This window comes from Macrobrachium rosenbergii, chromosome 6, assembly GCF_040412425.1.
Source record: "Macrobrachium rosenbergii isolate ZJJX-2024 chromosome 6, ASM4041242v1, whole genome shotgun sequence".
Lineage (NCBI taxonomy): Eukaryota > Metazoa > Arthropoda > Malacostraca > Decapoda > Palaemonidae > Macrobrachium > Macrobrachium rosenbergii.
In genome coordinates this window covers 43,957,295-43,971,511 of record NC_089746.1, presented here as the reverse complement: position 1 = coordinate 43,971,511, position 14,217 = coordinate 43,957,295, and the positions used below count along the sequence as shown (strand labels likewise).

At 34.4% G+C, this 14,217-nt stretch overlaps 1 protein-coding gene across 12 annotated transcripts in view; it reads left to right on the top strand.

Annotated features, from left to right (window-relative positions):
* Positions 1–14,217, top strand: part of dnc (phosphodiesterase dunce) — an 878,593-nt gene that overhangs the window by 322,266 nt on the left and 542,110 nt on the right. Inside the window, exon 1 of one of the 12 annotated variants that reach the window (XM_067105651.1) lies at positions 2,793–2,852. The exons of 10 other annotated variants lie outside the window; for them this stretch is intronic. The gene's annotated coding sequence lies outside the window, so the exon portion shown is untranslated. Of the gene's footprint in view, positions 1–2,792; positions 2,853–2,876; positions 3,017–14,217 lie in introns of those variants that run through there. One more of the 12 variants, XM_067105650.1, reaches the window with a different exon arrangement.

The following is a 14,217-nucleotide window of genomic DNA, read 5'->3' as shown; positions in this document are numbered from 1 at the left end:
GGTTCAGTCCTGCGCTTTAAAAAAGTGTTAATGCATCCCCTTTGTCCTTTGTAGCAGGATTTCCAGCTGTTTCGTTTCACGCTGATCAAGAGAAAGTCTCTCTTGTTTTCCAACACGATTTCGTAAATTGTGTGGCAAAAGCTTCGGTATGGGGGTTTCTGAGTGTCTGGTATTTGCCTCGAAATGCCACTTGATTCGTTTTTGCCAAGATCATACGTTGATTTTTTAAAATTAATTCATCTCTCACTTCTCATCCCTCACCTGTCACCTCTCACCCCTCACCCCTCAATTGTCACTCCATTCCTCACCTGTCACCCTTCACTCCTCACTCCACTTTTGCGTTTCTTGACTTTTTAATTAATAGCTTCCTCACACCTCAGCCCTCACCCCTCAACATTCACCCCTTACCCTTCACCCCTAACCTCTCACCCTTTACCATTCACCCCTCAACCTTCACTCCTCACTTATCACCATTCAGACCTCACCCCTCACCCTTCACACATCACCCTTCACACCTCACCCTTTACCCCTCACCCTTCACCTCTCACCCTTCACCCCTCACCCTCCACCAAGAAGAATGGTTTTGGCCCTACGCATCACCGCCGTCAGATTAGCACCCTATTCCTCTCCAGGGTAGTAATTCGATATTCAGCGAAACAAGGAACTTTGGATTGGAGCTCGCAGACTCCTCCTCCTCCTCCTCCTCCTCCTCCTCCTCCCCCTCCCCCTCCTCCCCCTCCTCCTCCTCCTCCTCCTACCCGGGGACGCAGAAGCATGTCGGTTTGCTGAACGACGCTAATGTACCCTCTCAGTGACATTTAGGTTAATTCTTGTTCCCAACTTGGTCGTTTTAGAATCTACACTTCGACATCATACTTAATGGGGAATCTCTATAAGATGTCTGGTAGTTTTGAAAAAGCTCTTTTCCAACAATTTAGTTTTGTATTTTTTTTTCTAAACTTGAAAACGAATTTGAAAATTCCAGCGTTTTTATGCTGAGCATCTCAACGGTATTTGGGGGGGGGGGTATACGTCGTTCTTGCCGTGATATCAGAGAAATTACGTTAATATTTCGTCGTTTCTTTATGTTGAGTAGAGAACTTACGTACTTACAATCTCTCAGCTGTGTTACAGAGATTTACCATTAAAGGTAACTGGAGACGCGACTTGACTGCTGAGAAAATGGCGGAACTGTTGTGTCAAATCTGAATCAGAGCTTTTGCTTTGTGAGACCAAAACCTGTTTGTACCTATAACAGGTCAGTACCAAAACCTCCGAAGGATCATACTTGGAAATAACATTTCATTAGTACAACCATCATCCCAGTATCGGAACATGTTGATTTCGGGCCAGATATGAATCTTAAAACTGTGGCTGAAACTCAGGGACTGCCTGCAATCGTTACAGGACGGTAACTGAAGATCTTGCTTACCAAGGGACATCCATTTTTATCGATTACTTTTTTTTCTCATAGTTCCCAGAGTCTCTTATCTCCTGTCAGAAAACTGTAGCTACCACACCAGTACATCAGAGCCTAAGTATGGTGGTTTTACAGGTCAGCAACTTGAGGGAAAAGAAAACTGTTGTTAGTGCTTAAGTTATTCCGTAATATCTTCTTTCTGTATTTCTCATTACCCTCTGTTACTCCGTTCCAGTGAACACCATATTCTTTGGAAGCTTCTTAAATTTCAAGTCAGTGGCCCCTGTGGGCTTGTGCCATAGTGAATCGGGTTCATTTTCTGAATAATAATAATAATAATAATAATAATAATAATACTAATAATAATAATAATAATAATAATAATAATAATAATAATAATAATAATAATAATAATAATAATAATAATAATAATAATAATAATCTTTGGAAGCTTGAATTTCAATAATAATAATAATAATAATAATAATAATAATAATAATAATAATAATAATAATAATAATAATATCTGACACCAAATTCATCAACTTTCGTCAGATGTCTGTCCCAGTTGCATGAATAGAATCAGGACCCCCACCCTAGCCATTTTGGTAGCTTCAGAATATTATTGTGTGATTGCTCAGTCTCGAGCCTGAAGGTTATCCATCGATTTTAAACAATGTCAGTGCTTCGGTCGGTGTGAGCAGAGGTTTTGGCGAAGTAACTAGTAAAAGCTACTATCAAATTTTGGAGCGAGAATTTCCTATTTTCTTTTTTTCATTTACGAGGATAAGGGTTGGGATGGTCACCTACACGTCATTTGATAACAGTTCGCCTATCCTGTTGCCAGGGATTCATTTTGTGAGGTTGATTAGATTAACCTGTTAGCCCTTGGCTGGTGATGATTTCGACAAAGGGACTCGGTCGCATCAGTGTCGCTTTTTGTTCTCAACGAAGTGACGATGATTTTTCTGGTTCGAAAAGAAAATACTATAGGAATATTATGGGAACTAATGTGATCTAGGACGTCAGTGGACAACATAAGGACGGCAAGGAAAATTGAATAAATAAATAAATAGATGAAAGTTGACGCAGATGGACTGATTCATATGGAAATCAACGGGTGTGAGGAAGGGCTCTCTCTGGCATTAAGGGATGGCACTGGCGGTAAGCAGACGGCGGCAGAGAAATAAGGGAAGGGGGGTAGGGGGTAATGGGGATTGGTGTTGGGTTGGTTGGGAGTGCGGGGGGTGGGGGTAACAGCCTGACTGGCTCGCCCAGGGGGCGAGCCCAGGGGGGCAAAGGCAGCGGTTGTCGGATAGATTGGGGAAGGGAGAAGAACCAGCCGGGCAGCAGCGGCAGTATGCGTGTTGACTCGTTGGCGCTCAGGCCGGGGAAAGAGAAAGAGAGAGGGAGGGAGAGTTAGAGAGAGAGAGTAAGAGAAAGGAGAAAGAAAAAAGAGTGAGCTAGGGGAGAGAGAGAGAGAGAGAAGGAGGAGGAAAGAGTAGGAGTGGCACAGTGCCATCTCTCTCTCCCAGAAGCCACGTGTTTTAGTTTTTCGTTGCTCTTTGATCTGAGTGTTCTTCAAAAAAATAAAAGGTATTTACATCTGATTATTATTGTGTGACGAAAGTGACTGACAACTATCAAGTGAGACTGTCAAGTGACTGCTTCCAGTTACGTATTCATTTATATATGTCTTATTTGCTCTTCGCCGAATGAGGAAATATCAAACTGGTCCTTTTATTTTTATTTTTTTTATTCTTATGTCAGCAAATCTGTCATCGAGAGAGAAAATGACAAATAACCCTCACCTGTCAAGTCGGTGTTGACTGGCGGTGATATCGAGTTGTTTGTCATTTGTTTTGTCATTCAAAAGGAAACGGATGTCATTCACACCTTAGTTTCTTGATTAAGTAGCTGGTTATAGAGGTTATAGAACTTTGAGCTCTGAGCTTTGGGATTATAATATAAGTTTACCATTTTGTCGATGTTACCTAACTCTTGTATTTCACGTTAAAGTTTTTGTATGATTTATAAAGTGTAAATCTTTTGTATTTCATATATATATATACAGTGTATATATATATATATATATATATATATATATATATATATATATATATATATATATATATATATATATATATAACCGTATTTTTTGTTACATACACCATGACGTTTTTTATTTACACAAATATTAAGCCACATATATAGTATGATATACAGTTCACTATACCTCCCATTGGGTGGAAGTTATTCTCGTAGTATAGTGAATTGTGTATTAAACGACATTTGTTGGTTTAATATTTATATTATATATATATATATATATATATATATATATATATATATATATATATATATATATATATATATATATATATATATATATATATATATATATATATATATATATATATATTGGGTCCGTTTGTGGGTCTCCATATGTCTATGTGTATTAACGTGCTTCTCTCTCTCTCTCTCTCTCTCTCTCTCTCTCTCTCTCTCTCTCTCTCTCTCTCTCTCTCTCATGAAGAATTATGAAGCATGTTTCCATTTATCGTGTTTGTTAACACGAATCGTGCAGTGCATGATGGGAAAAAACCCAAGATGACCTTGAAACTGGGGTAGTCACGGTATCGAATTAATCATTAGTTCCGACCCACCCTTATGCTTAGTGTTCTGCTTGCGAGTGACTAACGAATGCTTTGGTGGAAGCAAAATAAAATGATAATGGGAATGGTAATAATTATGGTAGGATAAGTACAGAAGTCCTGCTGCACTTCGTTGCTGTTGTAGTGTTCTGGTTAAATAATACTAATATATATATATATATATATATATATATAATATATATATATATATATATATATATATATATATATATATATATATATATATATATATATATATATATATATGTGTGTGTGTGTGTGTGTGTGTGTGTATAAAGGAAAGAAAAAGTCTCATCCATGGAGTTTTGATTAACTTTCTTTGGTAGTTTTCCCTCAAGTCATTATTAGTTTCTACCGCCAGTATCATCATCATAATTAATGTTATCATTATTATGTTTTCCATTAATAGTGCCTCCTGCCATTATTATTATTATTATTATTATTATTATTATTATTATTATTATTATTATTATTATTATTATGTTAATAATTTCAATGTCAGTCAGTAGCCATATTTCACTCATGGTACAACAAAATATGGTATTTATTGTGAATAAATATTCACTTGATGAATATTTGAGCTAATTATCCTCATTTTTTAAAATTATATGTTAGAATGTTGATAAGATGTTACACCTTCACCTTTTCATTGACTACTGGATGTTATAAACCTTGAAAAAATTATTTTATTGACTGATGACCAACACTTTGGTTCACAGTGATTTATTTTGTCCCTGTTGTGGGATTTTGTAACCATCGAAATAATTATTTTAAGTAAAAAATTGTGTAATGTTTTCTTTAAATAAAAGAAAGGGATTCACTGAAAGAAGAAATGAGAACCCCTCTTGAAAGAAAGGAGGCTATAGGACTCGAGAAAACGCTGATAATTATTATTCAGAAAGTGAACCCTGTTCATGTGGAATAAGCCTACCGCAGCACAGTGGCCATTGACTTGAAATTCAAGCTTCCAAAGAATATTAAGGTGTTCATTCGAAAGAAGTAACAGAAGGTAATATAAAATACAGAAAGAGGAGATCAGTTATTAGGAAAAAAGATAAATTAACAAATTAATAAAATAAATAAATAAAAATGTAAGTTAATTATTAAAATACAAGAAGAATTGTATCAGGGCAGGAATACTAATGGGGGTGAAAGTGTTCGTTTTATTAATTTTTTTTTTTTTTTTTTTGCATTTTAATAAGACGGCAAATAACTCCATTCATTTATTCACTGTTTCTCTATTTTAAGTTTAGTTTCGTCCTCCGGACCGCCGATCGCTTTTCGTTTAGCGGTCTGTTTTTACAACTTTCGGCTTTTCATCGTTTTGTCGTTAAACCTTTCGTTTTCTTGACCGTTTATCGCGTTGGTTTAATGTCTTCAAACGTGTCCCAGTTCCCTCTTAGCATAATTTCCTTCGATGGCAAATTATAAATGTAAAATAGTGGTTTTTTTTTTTTTAGTTTTTTTAGTTTTTTCATTCTGTATACAATTGTGCCAGCGATTATTCTATGGTCCAATTATCCTATTGAATACGCAGCTATCTAGTCTTCTCTAACAATGATAATATTAATAATAATAACAATAATGATAGTAATAATAATAATAATAATAATAATAATAATTATTATTATTATTATTATTATTATTATTATTATTATTATTATTATTATTATTATTATTATTATTATTATTATTATTATTATTAGGTTAATATGCCTCGTCAGAGAGTCACGGTACCCCTGAAAGGTAATAATATAATAATAATAATAATAATAATAATAATAATTATTATTAATAATAATTATTATTATTATTATTATTATTATTATTATTATTATTATTATTATTATTATTATAAGGAGACATCACGTTTCTCCTACTGGGGAAAACATATTGTTGAATCCTTATTGCCCCTTCCAGAAAAGTCAATAGAAATAACAATACGAGACATAGGTACATTCGTAACACCCCCTCCCTTCCTACCCCTGAGTATCTCCCCCATCCCCCACCAACACCACCATGACACCCCACCATTTCCCTCCCCACTTTCCGCCCCCTCCCTCCCCCTCCTACTATTTTTACGGGTACAGCTAACGCAAATACAAAATACTATGGAGCTGGAAGAAGTAGCATCATTTCCCCTTAACCCGAGGCAGGGCGCCATTCGCCTCTCGTTACGTGTAAGGAAAATTTATGAGGACTCTGGGAGGTTGGGGAGGGGCTGGGGGAGGAGGGAGGGGGTGGAGAAGGGGGAAAGGGGGAGGGGATACAACTCGGAGCTGGGGATACAATTTGGATGGGATAATGCATCCAGTCTCTCGCAGCGTTCTATGGTGGGTTCTGTAGTGCAGTGTTGTGTTTGAATTTTGCTATTTTTTTCCTCTCCTCAGTTTAATAATTGACGCCAAAAAGAAAGCTATATATTCCTTACACACACAACACACATCTACACATATATATACATATATACATATACACACACACATATATATATATATATATATATATATATATATATATATATACACATATATATATATATAATAGTATAATATATATATATATATATATATATATATATATATATATATATATATATATATATATATTTATTTATTTATTTATTTATATACATATATATATATATATATATATATAATAATAATATTTCATATATATATATATATATATATATATATATATATATATATATATATATGTGTGTGTGTGTGTGTGTGTGTGTGTGTGTGTGTGTTTGTATGCATATTCATATACCTACGCATATACATATACATATAGAAATGCTATATAAGTGACAATTATAAAGCTACCATTACTTCTTGATTCTGAAGCCTAATGCAAGAGGGGGATTCATATTATCATTTTTACTCATTTGGTATGCACCAGGTGGAGGAAGAGTTATGATTCACAACAGACTGTGCAGAGCGCCTTTAACAAAGTTTTCACTAGTTTCCAATACATGGCCATTGTGTACGAAATCTTATAGGCCATTCTCCACATTTCGAATTCTGGGACGACATTCGCTCTGAGTCCCTCATAAAATGCCTAGGAAGTTCAAGGTTCATAAATGTTGGTTGGTTGCGTTGTGATTTTGCACGATTGTGATGTTGTTTTAGAGGCATTTCCGTTAGATTTTCTTGTTAATTTATCAGGAAAATTGTGTATTTTTTTTATTGATATTTGAATTTCAAAAACAAAAACAAAAAATACTTGGTCACATTTGCAATTTACAAAAAAATTTTTTAAGGTGAAGTTAGAAGTTCAGGAAAATGCTCTTTGATGTTAGGTGAAGTTCAGAAAGTTTCTACTAAGTATGTACGAAGTTCAGCGATGCTGTTTTACCAGTACATGAAATTCACAACAAAAAAATTTAAGTAAAGTTTATTTATTTTTTACGGAATGAGAATAATTCTAGATTTTGTGAAATATTCGAGAAAGATTTTATCTCAGCTTTTATGACAACGAGCGGTTCGAATGCAGGTCATTAGAGATTATTAGTTTTGTTTATAATGTGGGAACAGGGAATGAATTTCTAATCAAACCTTTGTCCCTACACCTGTGTCATTCAACATTTAAGTAAACCTAGACAGAAAGAAATTGCTTTGTCACACATTTTAATTTTATAGGTACTTAATCTTTACAAACTCTCTACGTCACGGACATAAGGCGATAAGGTGATTGCTTATCATTTTGACGTCCCGTTGATATGAAAAAAATTTGTTGAAAGAATGATGATCTGATATACTGTTCTCTCTCTCTCTCTCTCTCTCTCTCTCTCTCTCTCTCTCTCTCTCTCTCTCTCTCTCTCTCTCTTTTAAGCGTGGCTGATCTGAACTTCTTTGAGGAATATAAGCTTGGAAACTTTGTGGTTCCTCAAAGAGCTGAATGATATAATAACACCCCTTTGAAAATTATATTAATTTATTTATATTCAGGTTGTATTATTTTTTTGTGTTTTTTGGGGCGGGTTTTATGTTTGTTAATTTTTATTTATTCTTATTGTTATTATTGTATTATTGATAGTAAATAGAATTCTTATTAAAATTTTGATATCATCGTTTATTTTATTACCATTAAGACCCATGTCACAATTCAGAGCTTTTATCCGATTTCTTCTTCCATCAAAAAAATACAAGGAAACATTCCACTCCTGTTCCTAAGTCAGATTTGGGAAGTATAAAATTTCTGTCCAGCTGGTAAATCCTGGAATTTTTCGTTTGCCTGTTTTTATCACTCTTACAACTGTTCCTTTTTTTATTTTTCCTTTTTCATTTCCCTTGTTTTCTTCGGTCCAGGGCATTAGGGCGCCCATCCCATCGGCCTCTGTGCTCGTGAAACCGCCCAGGGACAATGTTGGGGGCCTTTATGCCGCCAGGGAAAATCGACGTCCCTTGATTTCTGTTGTCGAACTGACGTTGGGAAGAAGATAAATAATTTCTCTCGCGGTTTATTCACTCGATTCTCCGTTTCATTTTTCTTTTTTTGCCTTTCGCTCTTTTTAGAGTCAAGGTGGATTCTATGAGAAACCTGAGCTTTTGTTCTCTGGTCTCGAGAAAGTGCTATCGGACAAAGCCCAGATTTAGAGCCCAAGAAATTGTGAATCAGTTGATATCTCACTTTATCAAAAAGACTATAATTTTAACACCATAATAAATTTTCCCAAGATGGACTTTTGTGAATCTTTTTAGAGTCATGAGGGGCTCTATGACAAACCTGGGCTTTTGCTCTCTGGGCTTGAGGGAGAGCTATCAGCCAAAGCCCAATGAATTGTGAAATCAGTTGATTTATCTTATTTTAAAAAAGTGTTTTTTTGGGGGGTGGGAGTTTTTGTAGTGAGAAATTTGTATTCCCAAAATGATTTTTGATTTTGGATGACAGTGGTTTAATGGTGGTCACGTTTCACGAGTGACATTCTGTTCACAAATTGATTTTCACGATTTAGTGGGTGACTGAGCTCATGCTCTTTGTTTTTCGGATAAAGTTTGAAATTTCGGTTCTCATATATACAATTTTAGAGGGAAGTGGAGCGGAGAAGGGGAAGGAAGGGGCGGAGGGGGGAGAAGGAGAAGTTGGGTTGGGGCTTGAAGTACCTCGGAAGTTAGGTGAGTTCGGAGAAAGTTTGAAATTGAGGTTCCCAGTTATTTTGCTTTTCTTTGATTTAAAAGCCGAAGTTTCAACAGGCTGCTCTGTGGGTCTCGCTGTAACCCATTGCCGCATTCAACGGATCGCTAAATCTAGTCGTAAACATTATTAACGCTGCCTCCTTAAGGGTATATATATATATATATATATATATATATATATATATATATATATATATATATATATATATATATATATATATATATATATATATATATATATATATTTTAGTATATACATATATACATACACTATACATATACATATGTATGTATATATTATATATATACAGTATATATATGTATGTATATATAATATATATATATATATATATATATATATATATATATATATATATATATATATATATATATATACAGTATATATATATATATATATAATTTTATATATATATATGACAGGAGTTGTTGGCGCAAGCAGGCCACAGCCTACACGTGGGATCGACTAAACGATTGCTGAGGGTCAGAGCAGATTCACAGAAAGGTGTTAGTCATCGTACTGGTTGCAGATTGCCCAATCCAGAATTTTCTAATATTAGAAATTATTCAAATATATGTGATACCAGTATTAATTTTTCTGACTTCTCTTTTTTGGGCCAAACAAGTCATGCACGCGAACTACTCATTTCAGAATCGTTATTTCTTAAGCAGTGAGTTCCTAAGCTGAATTCACACACCACCCCTGTACAGTTGTGTCTGGCTTGAGCCAGTTTTCTTCGCCGCTTTCCTTTTCCATTTTAGTCATTCAGTCTTCAACTTTTTGTCTAGCAGGCGCTTTTTCTGAATTGTCTTGTTTTATTGTATATATCTATATAGCATGTTCAGGCTCTTGAAGTCGTTAGTTTTATTCCATGTATTTTAATTTGTGTATTTTCTCCTTTAGCCTTGATGATGTAACAATGTGTTATGAAACGCGTCGGCAAATAAATGTCATCTATAGATGACCGAGTGTCTCCTTGTCACCCCTGTCCTGATATATATATATATATATATATATATATATATATATATATATATATATATATATATATATATATATATATATATAATCAGAAAGCTACAAACGTCCTTTAATATCAATTCACTCTACCTCGAAATAATATATTTTCATATATGTTACCGAAGGAATTTTTGTTGATAATAAGTCCACCGTCCCGTGGGGTCGAACCAGCGACGGACGAGGAATCAGGACTACAGTGACGCACTAACGAAATCGGCCACAAGAGATCAACAAAAAAATTCCCCTTCGGTAACATATATGAAAATATATTATTTCCGAGGTAGAGTGAATTGGATATTAAAGGACGTTTGTAGCTTTCTGATTGTATATGAATCACGGTGATGTGATAAATAGTCATATATATATATATATATATATATATATATATATATATATATATATATATATATATATATATATACAACTTATATATATATATATATATATATATATATATATATATATATAATATATGTAATATATATTTATATAAAACTTTTAAGTCTTTCTGAATAAAATTTATCTGCTAAATACCGTCCTGTTTAAATAGCGTCCTGTTATTAATTGTATTAATGCACAGAATAATCGTGTAAGTGATAAAGTTTAATATATATAAATATATGTATATATATAATATATATATATGTATATATATATAATATATATATATATATATATATATATATATATATATATATATATATATACATACATACTGTATATATATCCCAGAAACAGGTCCTCAGTATCCATCCAATCATCAAATGAGGAACAGTTGACAGTTGTCGACGAGAGACTGCTCACGCTAATTCGTCTCATCCTTGGAAACCATCGAGAGAAATTGAGAAATTTGAAACTGAGATCAGCGAAACGAGGAAGACGAAGAAGAAGAAAATCTGAATACCTTGATTGGTTATTTTTTTCCTTGCTGACGTCAGTGAGAAAGAGAGAGAGAGAGAGAGAGAGATTTCAAGGGGGATGATTCATTTTCCTCCTCCCTCGTTGTACTCGTTTCTGAGGGATTGAATCTTGCAGTGTGTATATTTTTCTCTCGCGTGTGTAGGAGACCAAAACATGGCGCTGATTGGGTCGTTTTCTTTTGATGGATTCTTTACGAATTACGGAAGAGGGGGCGTTTGGAGACGGCGGGTAGCTTCTGCGTTTTAACCAAGAATCTTTCGCTCCACGAGTGATATATATATATATATATATATATATATATATATATATATATATATATATATATATATATATATATATATATATATATACATATATATGTATATACATTGGTGTGAGAGAAGCTATTCCTCAGCAAAATACGCAAGAAGGCACTAATGCAGACAGCTTGGTACATGGGTTTTCTTTTGTTCATCACGGCCTACATTTCGAGATCTTTGCCTCATCCTCAAGGCTAAAAATACAAAGTCAAATATACAAATACAGCAGGAAAAGTCAGAATGTATATATGTACAAATAAATTATGATAAAGTAAAACATCAATACAAAAGGTAAACCTAAAATAAAATTGTTAAAAAAGAGAAAGAACTAGAATATTTCAACTAACACACCTTGTTCCTCGAAGTTCAGTTGCTGTATGAAAAAACAGTAAACATAAGGTGGGGTGTGGTTTAGGCTATATACAGGGGCGTGGACGAGGAATAAATGTTCGGAGAGGGAACAAGCTTCTTGATCGCTAACGGTTCAAGAATAGGGAGGTGGTGTTCGTATTGGCTGGTTAGTATAATCTTAAAATCATTATAGTTTATTTTACTTTTTGCATAGTTTTATATGATTTCTAATATTTGATGTTTCAGGACTGGACAACTTGCAACCAGTGCGAAAGCTAACGCCAATATGTGCGTCACATTAGACTTTAAGCAGTAGGAGTGTTTCCCACGTAGGTCTGACAATGGCATTGACAGCAAGTAAATAAATAAACAACACCGGACTGCATTAAAGGGGGTAGTTTTTCTTTGTGGCGAAACATACCACCAATAGCTCTTGGGTTCTTAAATATGAGCTTCACGTCAACTGCAGGAAAATAATTCGTTAAAATCCTTTAGATTGGATAGGAAAGAGGGGTCATGCGTGAATGGGAAACTTATATAATATGTTAATTTATGTGCCAAGTGTGTGGTAGCAGGAGGGTGAGAGGACTTATCCAATGTTTTCGTAACATATTTTAAAAATAAATTGGATGGATAGCAGTTAGATTTAAAAATCATAGAGAAAACCTATTTCCTTGTATTTTTAACCTTGAGGATGAGACAAGGATCTCGAAACGCAGGCCGTGATGAATAAAGGAAAACCATGTACCAAGCTGTCTGCTTTAGTGCCTTCTTGCACATATGTATATATATATACATATGTATGTATATATATCATATGTATATATATATATATATATATATATATATATATATATATATATATATATATATATATATATATATATATATATATATATATATATATATATATATATATATATAAACCCACAAACCTGCATATACTATTCTGATGGGGTTTTTCATTTTTATGTATTTTTTTTTTACAAATTTTAAAGAAAGCGGGCTCAGGGGGCTTCTGCATCTTAGCTAAGGTATATGTACATGTTTTGGGGGGCACAAAAATATCCAAGCAAGAGATTAAATCTTGATAGATCTTAATCTTTCTTTCTGGCGTCTCTTCTTCGAAGGCACGCCGGTTGCAGCCATCATCTGTAATAAACATTGTTCTCTTCCAGCCTTCTTTTGGCTTCCTAAGTCCTCTTTGATATTATTTTCCGGCCTTTTTAGTTTGAACCAACGCCAAGAAATCTTCCAGGACCTGCCGGTTGAAATTCCAGAAAAAGGCTTAACTGGAATAAATTGTTAATAACCAATTATAGTCTCCAGCAAATTCGTTTGATTTTCACAAGCAAATTTATAACATATACTATATACAGTATACCCCTTAGGTGGATAGTGCCGTCAGTGCACCACATGCGGCGCGCCGTAGGCATTACTTAAGGTTCTTCGCAGCGTCCCCTTGCCCCAGCTGCAACCCCTTTCATTCCTTTTACTGTAGCTTCCTTCATATTCTCTTTCTTCTTTCTTACTTTCAACCCTCTGCTAACAATTGTTTCATAGTGCAACTGCGAGAATTTCTTCCTGTTACACCTTTCAAACATTTTTACTGTCAATTTCCATTTCAGCGCTGAATGACCTCATAGGTCCCAGCTCTTGGCCTTTGGCCTAAATTCTATATTCTATTCTATTCTCTACTATATATGGTTTGTCTCTCTCTGCAGGCTGATTTCCCTTCGGAGCCCTCGTGGGTTTATAGTCTGTCTGTCCGTAGGAATTTTCAGCTGGAGATTTAAAAGCAGGAAGGAAAGTGGACCCCGAGTCTTGGAGAGTTGTACCCTAAGTAAGGACGGGTCTTCTCTTTAAGTCTGAACCTCCATAAAGCGACATACTCGCGCTTCCGTGGTGGGTACTGGAATACCTTTGGTCCTTCCTGGAACACCAAAAGCCTTCTGGAAGCAAAGAGATGAGGCGATTCTTAATCCTGAGCTGGCTCTCATAGTTCCTGGATATTGGAGGTCCTTTCAAAGACATCTGCCGCCCCCAAATCAAATGATTCCCTCTCTCTCTCTCTCTCTCTCTCTCTCTCTCTCTCTCTCTCTCTCTCTCTCTCTCTCTCTCTCTCTGCTTGGCGTAAGGACTATAGAAAAAATTGATTATTTAGTGTTAAGGGAAAATATGGGGAGTATTAAAGAAAGTAATGCCTCGATATATAGTTATGTACGTATTTTAAGGGTAATAAATTTATATATATACATATATCTATATGTATATATTTACAAATGTATATGTACGTATACAGATACACATATACATATGTAAATATATGTATATACCATATATCATATATATGTGTATACATACATAC